The following is an 8,756-nucleotide window of genomic DNA, read 5'->3' on the forward strand; positions in this document are numbered from 1 at the left end:
AAGATACTTGGCTGTGCTCACCGATGATGTTAGAGCAGTGCACCGGTATCCCAGTCTGCTGTCCAGTAGGCTACACTTCCCTACATTATTTTTTTCCACCACACCTCCACCATCATGCATGCGTATGCGTGATGGTGCAGGTTAGGGGATATGAACTGAAGTTTCTGCTTACTTTACTACAATAGAAGTATGAAGTACATGGATAGGGATAGGAAATGGAAAGAGTCAGTACACTGGAACACAGTATGCAAGCATAGGCGTGTGAGCAAAATTGTGAACACCATCCAGAGGTTTCTACAAAGATAGTGCCTGGGATGGGAAGATTTAGGTGAAGCTGGGTCAGGAGAAAAGCAGATACAGTAGAAAAGCTGTGATAATGCAGTGAATTCAGGTTTCTATGACTCTTAGAGGAAATATATATATTTGTTTTAAGGTTGATACTGGCTGTTAAATAATCTTGTTTGAATTTTACACGGGGCTGTGTTATTCAAGACTTTTTACTAAAGTCCAATACTATCTATTTATGTATTTATCTATATAGATATCTATAATATCTACATTTGCATAATTAAGCATTGTACCCAATACTACAAAGTGCAGCATGTTGAGTCACTTTGAAATGGTGTATCTAAGGAGTAAGTCAATAGAGAATATGCTTTCAGGAGTGGACTGTGCTGTTTGTTTTCCACAGGAGATTCCTATTTGTGGCTCAAAAGTGCTTAGAGGACTTCAGTCCTTTGTTCTAGTGAAAGGGAATGAAAGTCGGTCATTAGAGATGTCATCCAAAGTTCCTAAAGCATAGGCATAAAATACTAAAACTTCTTCATTGAAATGTGGAGTATTCTACCACAAATGTTTCCTCATCTGGAAAGTCTGCATAGTTATTCATTACAACATAAAAATAAATTCTGGGTAAATTTATCGTGCCATTTTCTTTGCAAAAATTTGGAAATGTTGACAAATATGTCTATAAAAAACCAGCTGATATCAGTGACCAACATAAACTCTTTCATCTTTTACTTCAGTTCAGCTGTACAACACACCTCTCATAATTTCACTTTTGAGCTTGATCTCTCAATTCTTGATTTGTGTGAAGAATATATTTTTAATAACTCACTGAAACTGCTGGGCTTAACCGTTGCCCTTCTGATGATACCTACGCAAAGCTCTTGGCTTTCTCTATAATATGTTTTCCAATAAATCCATAGATGCCTCTGTAGAAATATTGTTGGGGGGCAGAGATCCTTCAAAAGAAAGAAAAAAAAAATCTTTAAAATATTAAATATTTCATTTTAGGCTAAACTTTGTTATGAACAAGAACTTACTGGTTCTGTCAGAAGGTTAATGATACAGAACCCAAGGAATTTCCTTCACTTCCTTCTTGCTCCAGCCTGTGTGAGTGTTGGATACATTTGCAAATGTTGTCCTTAGGAAGCAAAGAGTGTAGATCCTCATCAGCTCAATGAGGAGGTCTCACTTCTACTTTATTTGCAAATAAAGTCCGTATGGATTGTATATTTTTTCTTTCTGAACTTGTTCCAAGTATCTTTATTAAAGACATGCATATGCAATACACAAGCTATAAAGAGAAATAGAATATATGAATGCTGTACATGGCCTTTGTAAAATTGTTCAAATTTTCTGTTTGTATACAGATTTTCGATAAATTTACTCTTGAGGCCTATAGAAAAAGGTGAAGATTTATGTTGGAAAAAATCACTGGTCAGTAGTGTTCTCTGCTTCCTGCAACTCAAGGTCCAGCAAAGTATAAGTTTGTAAATGTTAGTGAGTCTTGTAAATGTACAAAACCTGGCAATAAAAAATAGTTGGCAGATGTGGAACAGTGAAATTATTCCTTATTTCCTCAGACTACTGTAAAGCTCAAAGTTTTGAAGGATTTTTGAGTTCGTATTCTTAAAGCATACATAACTTTTATATTAGCACCCACACCCCCATTTTTATTCAGGCGGGATATTTTGCTGAGACTTTTTTTCTGTACAGCATTGCAACCAAGTACCTGTTGCCCATACATTGTTTATATATATTGTTTGCCTCTGTAGTAATACCAGCTTTGGGCAATCTACAACATTACTTGGCCTGTGTTCACCTTGCCTCAGGGTTTCTAATTCTGCCAGTTTCTATTGGTTTGGTGGCTAACTTTGAATAGTGTGTAATGACGTTGCTGGTTGGGAAATGGATGATTTCTACTTGAATTATATAGCCAGACCCCTAAAGAATGAATTCTTATTTTTTGGTGTGATTTATTTACATCAGGTTTTCAAGGGTGAATTGTGCCTTAACAGCCTGATTAGTTTTGATGATAAAATGAGTGTCCCTGTAGGAAAACAGTAGGTGTCATTTACCTTAACATTAGGAAGGCTTTTAATACAGTCTCCTGTAGTATCATGGCATCCAAACTGGGGATAAATGGACCGGATGAATAGACTATAAGGGAAAAATCTGACTGGACCCTGGGGCTTAAACAGTAGTGGTAAATGGCAGTCTTACTTGACAGCTGGCTAGAGTGGTATTCTTCCAAGGCTGATACTGGGCCAATATTCTTGGATACTTTCATCGCCATTCCAGCTGATGGGACAAAACCTGGAAATCTGGGGATGACACAGATTAATATGCTGGAGGGCAGGGCATCATGATTATAAGCTACCATTTTAAGTATGTATGTGTTTGCTTATGTAGCAAGAATTTATTTCTAAACTATTCTGAATTTTTGTTTTGTGGGGTTTGAGGCTTTTGTTTGTTTTTTCTTGAATGAGGTGGCAAGGGAAAGGGAGCAAGAGGTAACTAATCCAAAATGCAAGTGTTTGAGTCAAGTATTTCAGTTCACTTAAAATCAAGCCCTTATTTCATCTTGGTTTTTTGGTTGTTGATCCCCTCCCCCCCCACATTTTGGTCACTCAGCTGAAGAAGTCATAATTCTTATGCCTTTAATCACTATTAGAGAGCAAACTTGGTTGATGCTAAATCAATAAGTCCATTGCCATTTCTTCCCAACAGAAGACTTACATTTCAATGGTCAGTATGTTAAAGGGCCAACGCTTTTCCATTCTGTATAAAGGGAAGAGTACCCTTTTTAGTACTCACTGCATTTCAGAGTACCATCTTAGACGTCTCCGATTATTGTTGGAGAGCAGGAAGTCCTGATAACATTTGGTTTGCTTTGCTAAGAATTGCCATTTCAAATAATATTCTGAGAGATCTATAAGCAAAATATGTGTCGAGAACATAGGCAGCTGAAGAGAAAAGCATTACTATTGTTTTGGAAACCAATGAAATCAACTTACCAACTGTGTCTGACTTTTGTGAACTGCGAATCCTGTACTGTGGTCAGTAACCTCCTTGTAGGAAGCAATAAGTAGTATCCGTTGTTTAAATTTGGATAACATTATTCTATTTAACTGTTCAAGTTTGAAGATATTGACAGTACTCACCAATCTTTTTATAAGCTGGTGTTTGCAATTACACTGGGATATTTGAGGTGCTGATCTATTATCACCTATGTACACATCTGTTTGTTAGTTTTAGTAGTTTGGTAATTGTTGTATAATGCTGATTCTTTAAAAGCCTAAAATAACGCCTAATGAAAGGTTACAAAGGCTGATTTTGTGAGGTTTAGATCTAGTTTATGTGTTTTCCATTATTAGTGCTGTTTAACAGTATGCATTATTCTGTGCCATAGTGAAAATGTGGAATATGAGGGGGGGGGGGGGGGGGGGGGAGAGGGAGTGAATGTAGTGGACAGCTGAATCAGGTTCATAATTTTTGTTTTGAGAAACTATGGATTCTGTTTATGAAGAAATGCCTGTAAGTTTCTATAAGCTTACATACTGCAAGTTAATTGCATCTTTAATGGAAATACCTGATTTTGATTTGTTTTAAAATGTTGAAATTGTATGGTATGTGCAGGGGTCTATAGAGGGCCTATATATTGTATTCTGGAGAGGCTCCCTATGCCCACACTTCAAGAACAGGGATGAGGAACTCATCTACTACAGCCATATATAGACCATATAAATAGATGCAGCAGTTTTTGAGTTCCGGTGATGTATCAGTTAGCAAGGAAGTAAATCTACTTTCCAGGGAGACACAGGGACATGTGAATGTTCAATTCTGCTGTAGTTTGCCAAGAATGTAAATATTTTTACATGGTGATATACAATATTAGGTCATTCCCTGGATTCTTCCCCCGTGCATTTTGCACAACGAATGCACAGTTCCCAAGCGCTCATACCACATACTGAGATGAACCCTAGTTTCCATGTTTCAAGTACTGGCACTGAAGTGAGATATAACCAAGTATTTTACACTGAGAAGTGTCCTATGTTGAAGATTAGACCACTGACATGTGAGACATACCCAATTCTTTTATTTTTTTATCCTAAAACATTATGCCCACGTGTTCCCTCTTCCTGAGAAGTGAAGTGTTCAAATTCTGATGCATTGTCATATTCCTCTCCAAGTGTTTTATGGCTTTCAGGGACGGATTGTAAAACATTGAAACATTGGTGTACTGCCTGCTCCTCTGGGGGATGAGGAAGTAATGGTGTTGCTATACTTACACCATTGTAAATGCAGTGCAAAAAGCATGTTCTGAAAGAAGAGGGTGAAGGCAACTAAACTTAAAGGCAAGATAAGCATATAATCAGTTCAATAAATCATTTCATCGCCCGATGTGTTGCTTTATGGTAATGCAAAATAGTCACATCATGTAGGAGTCATGGCTCCTTAAAATAATGTTAGTGTCTTGACTTCTGCAGATGTATGGCTGATTGATGTATGGAACCATAAGAACGTAAATAGCTATACAAAAGCTAGACAGGAAAACGGGCCTCAGTGTGAATGGAGAGGCAGAGCTAGCAAATGCTTATTTGATGTAGAGGAACCAGCACGTGCTGGAATATGTGGTGAATTAGGCTTGGATGGCAAAGGTGTATTGGATGGGAGGGAGGACCCTTCAGGAGTGCATAGGCAGTCCCCAGACTTCTGAATCTGTGCCTGGAAGTCCTCCTTACCATTGCTATCTCCACATCATTCTGATTATCTTGTAATGAACTGTTATTTAATGAGGCACATTTGTCCTTCTCCTTTCTCCCTGTTCCTGAAAACGATGGGAATGAGAGTGGAAGTCGATACTGTCCATTTAGTACAGATTTATATTCTCTGTCCTTGCAGAAGTAGCAGATGGCTACTCAGAAAGCCTTCTTTTGGGGCACACTTACTAGAGGTCCATGGATGATGAGTTAGTTACATGATGCGATCTCATCTCATTGTTTGTACTTCAGCTGCATCAGAAGAAGCTAAAAAACTATATTAAGTAAAATAGATGTTCCATGTAAGAAATTGCTGTGCTTGCCCCAGGGACACTGAAGGACTGAATGGAAAAGAAAATCATGTCTCTGATACAGATGGGAGGAGAGATATGCATCTCTTCAAAAAGATGTCATACAGAATATGAAAAAAGTTTGGGGAGTACTGCACTATAATGAACTTGCTTTCAGAAATTTACTGAAAGCAGCTATTTACTGAGGATATCGGTTGTAGCCCTCTGGAATTGAGGGTCAAACAGAGCTGATTATTGCCAGCCCAGAATTAGGATTCTCAATAACTTTGCAGCATTGCTGAGCACCTACTGTTTAACCCTAAATGGCATTTATTAAGTTTGCTCAGCCAGTGGACTGACAGAGTCACTTCCTCATTATTAAATGTGTGTTTTTCTAATCTTGCATCATCTCAGTGTTTTATTTAAAACTAAAATCAATATTCATGGTGCAGAGGGCTTTTTTCCTCAACTCTTTCATAAATCTCATGAGTACTTCTTAGTTTTCAAGTACCTTCAGTGCAGACAGTGAGTATAATACATCTAAGACAAGACAGTCTCAGAGAAATTGCTTTAAGTTCTTTAAAATCTAAGAAAGAGCCAAGGTTGTCATACTGTTTTTGCATCTTCCCAAAAGGGGATTTCTGTCCTGTATATGAAAATAAACAGTTACTGAAAAATGTTGCTGTGCTGCAATGTATGATATAATATTAAAAGAACAAAATAAGCAATGCTTATTCTTGATCACTAATGTAATAGCTTACTATTCATTGTACAATGTTGCTATCAAGTAACTCCAGTTAAGTACTCGAGTAATATCTTAAAAATAATATAATGGGGATTTCAGAAGTCAAGTGAGAATAAATGAAAGATTAAGCACAAATTATTTCAATTGTGTGTGCTGCCCAAAGAATGCTCCATATCAAATGTGCCAATTTAAACCCTGTACGAAACAGTGAAATAATGTCCTCTTGTAAAAAGCCAGTCAGTGAAATATTCTGTAATATACTTTGCTTTTGCATTATCCTAAAATTGCAATGCAAAAGAACCCTGTTTCAGTTGTCATGTTTTTTGTGGTTTTTTTTACCCTTTCTTTTTTTTTCTTTTTTTTTTTTTTAAACCAGGAATATGGGAAACAATAAGCTAAGGCCATCTGGGAATTCTTTATGCATATGTCTAAAAGTTAGGGAATGAAATAGGTATTATTTTAAACTGTAAACATTCAGATTAATCACTAAAAATAAAATGAGAAAGAAATAATGGCATTTCATATGGAGAAAATGAAGACTCTTAGGCCTACAAGTCTCTGTAATGAATCAATCAAAATGGAGCTAGTAGATAGAAGGATTAAAGGACTGTAATAAGACCATGCTACAGATGACCACAACAGGAAAGGCTGGGGAAAGAAGAAATACTATACGATAAGATGAGGAAGCTATATGGATAACAACACTGTGATGAGGGCTGATAACACCTCCATAATATTAATTTGAAAACCTTTGAGACACTATGGAAATAATAGCTGTTGCAAATTACTGCTTCCTGAATCATATCAAGAACAGCTTAAGCATAAATCTGGCTGCAGCAAAGCTAATGCAAATACCAACCTGGGTAAATAAGAAATAGTTGGTACACAAACATCTCCCTAATCTGGGAATTGAACCAATTACTACCAAAAAAACAAGCATGATTTCAACAGCTCGTGTTCTAAAAAGAACTGATTGACAGGGGAAATGGATTGGATCAACCTTAGCACAGACGGTAAAACATTAAGGTAAAGATGCTCATAAAATTAGCCAAGGATATTGATATGTTCTTTTTTTAATGCAGTTATTACAGAGCCACAAACTGGGATGGGGTGGAGTCTTTAAGAAGCATCAGGTTATAAATGGTTTTGTAGCATAATAGTTCTACAGTCAACTGTGATTAAGAAACTAAGTACAGTATTTGGGGTCTACTGCAGTGAAGACTTTCCGCTTGCTGATTCCCTGGACTGTAGCTGCTCAATTAGTAGCTTCCAGTGGGATCTCCTACCTTCGCAAATAATAGTGTAAACTTTAGAGAGCAATTAATAAAGTCTAAGTATACCTTAAAGCTGGTGCATGATTTTACAGATTTGGTTGAGAATATGAAATGTGACAAAGGGGTTCAGAACCCGGAGAAAAAAACTGCTGACACTTCAGAAAAACAGAGACAGAAACATGTCAGACCAGATGAAACACAAGAGAATAGAGAGGAAAATGAGAAGTAAATGAAAAGGTAGTGGAAGCAGCCGGTCTGGTCACAGGCTGGAAGACAGAGGACTTTCTCCTTATACTCTACTATAAAGAATCTGTAAGGAAATAATTGCAAAGGAGAGAATAGACCTTTCAGCCTTGCTAGCTCCCCTAGATTTTGTTATTAAAGGAATTTGTGAAGTTTTTTGGCAAAAAAATTGGAGAAAGACAAGATAGAGGTAAACCATCTGATCAGCAGGGCGGAACACTTTTCCCAGTGTAAACAGTACAGATCATATTTTCTAGTACTCTTCCCAAGACATCTGTTATTGAACACTGCTGGAAACAGAATATGAGATCTGGCCTATTACAACAGGCTTATTATCTTATTGAAAAGCGCGCCATAAAATGTGTTGTCAGGAGACAGGACATGTCACGTTAACCCTGAATCTTAGTGCAGAACAGGAAAACATTGAAACAGTAGGGATGAGTTTATAGAAAAATACTTGAAGCACTGTGTAGCCAAGAATGTCAGCATCTCTCTAATACATATTACTGTACAATTTTTTTGTTATTTCTTTTTACTGCAGTAATTTATAGGTAGGCAGGTGGGTTTCTAACAGCGATCTTCCTTCTTAGTAGTCACAAAATGGGTATTTTTTTTTTTTTTCCCCAAGTATGTTGGCTTTATTTCAGCTTTCTTTTAAAGAAAGTACTTTTCAAAAGCACGTAGCCATTTTTAATCCCATTTTTCAGCTGGGAGAAGGTGAGTCATGAATTAATTCAGTGAACCACAGAATATTCCTTGCAGTGAGGTATGGATAAAATCGGGGACAGAACACAGACCTCCTCAAGCTCAGCTCCCCTTCCTCTTGCCTACTTTGTGCAATTACTTCACAGCTGACTCTGAACGCAGCTTGTAACAAACAGTCCTATTTGGAATATAATGAAGACTTATTTGGGGTATTTAATGATGCAACATGACACGGAAGGGATGCTCTTCAAAAATGATTCATGCCAGTGGCTTGCACCATGCGAGCGCAGATGTTCAGCAGAGCGGCAGTGAGAGGTTCACCGTAGTTCCGAGTTCTGTCTAGCAGATCCCCTCCAAATGTGGAAAGCTCCTGCAGCTTGTCCATTATGTTCCTGTCTGGCAGAAAGGCAATTGCTGCTGTGCTGACATTCATCACTGAGCTTTTTACTGT

Source organism: Pygoscelis adeliae, unplaced genomic scaffold (genome assembly GCF_000699105.1).
Source record: "Pygoscelis adeliae isolate BGI_AS28 unplaced genomic scaffold, ASM69910v1 Scaffold10, whole genome shotgun sequence".
NCBI classification, from domain to species: domain Eukaryota; kingdom Metazoa; phylum Chordata; class Aves; order Sphenisciformes; family Spheniscidae; genus Pygoscelis; species Pygoscelis adeliae.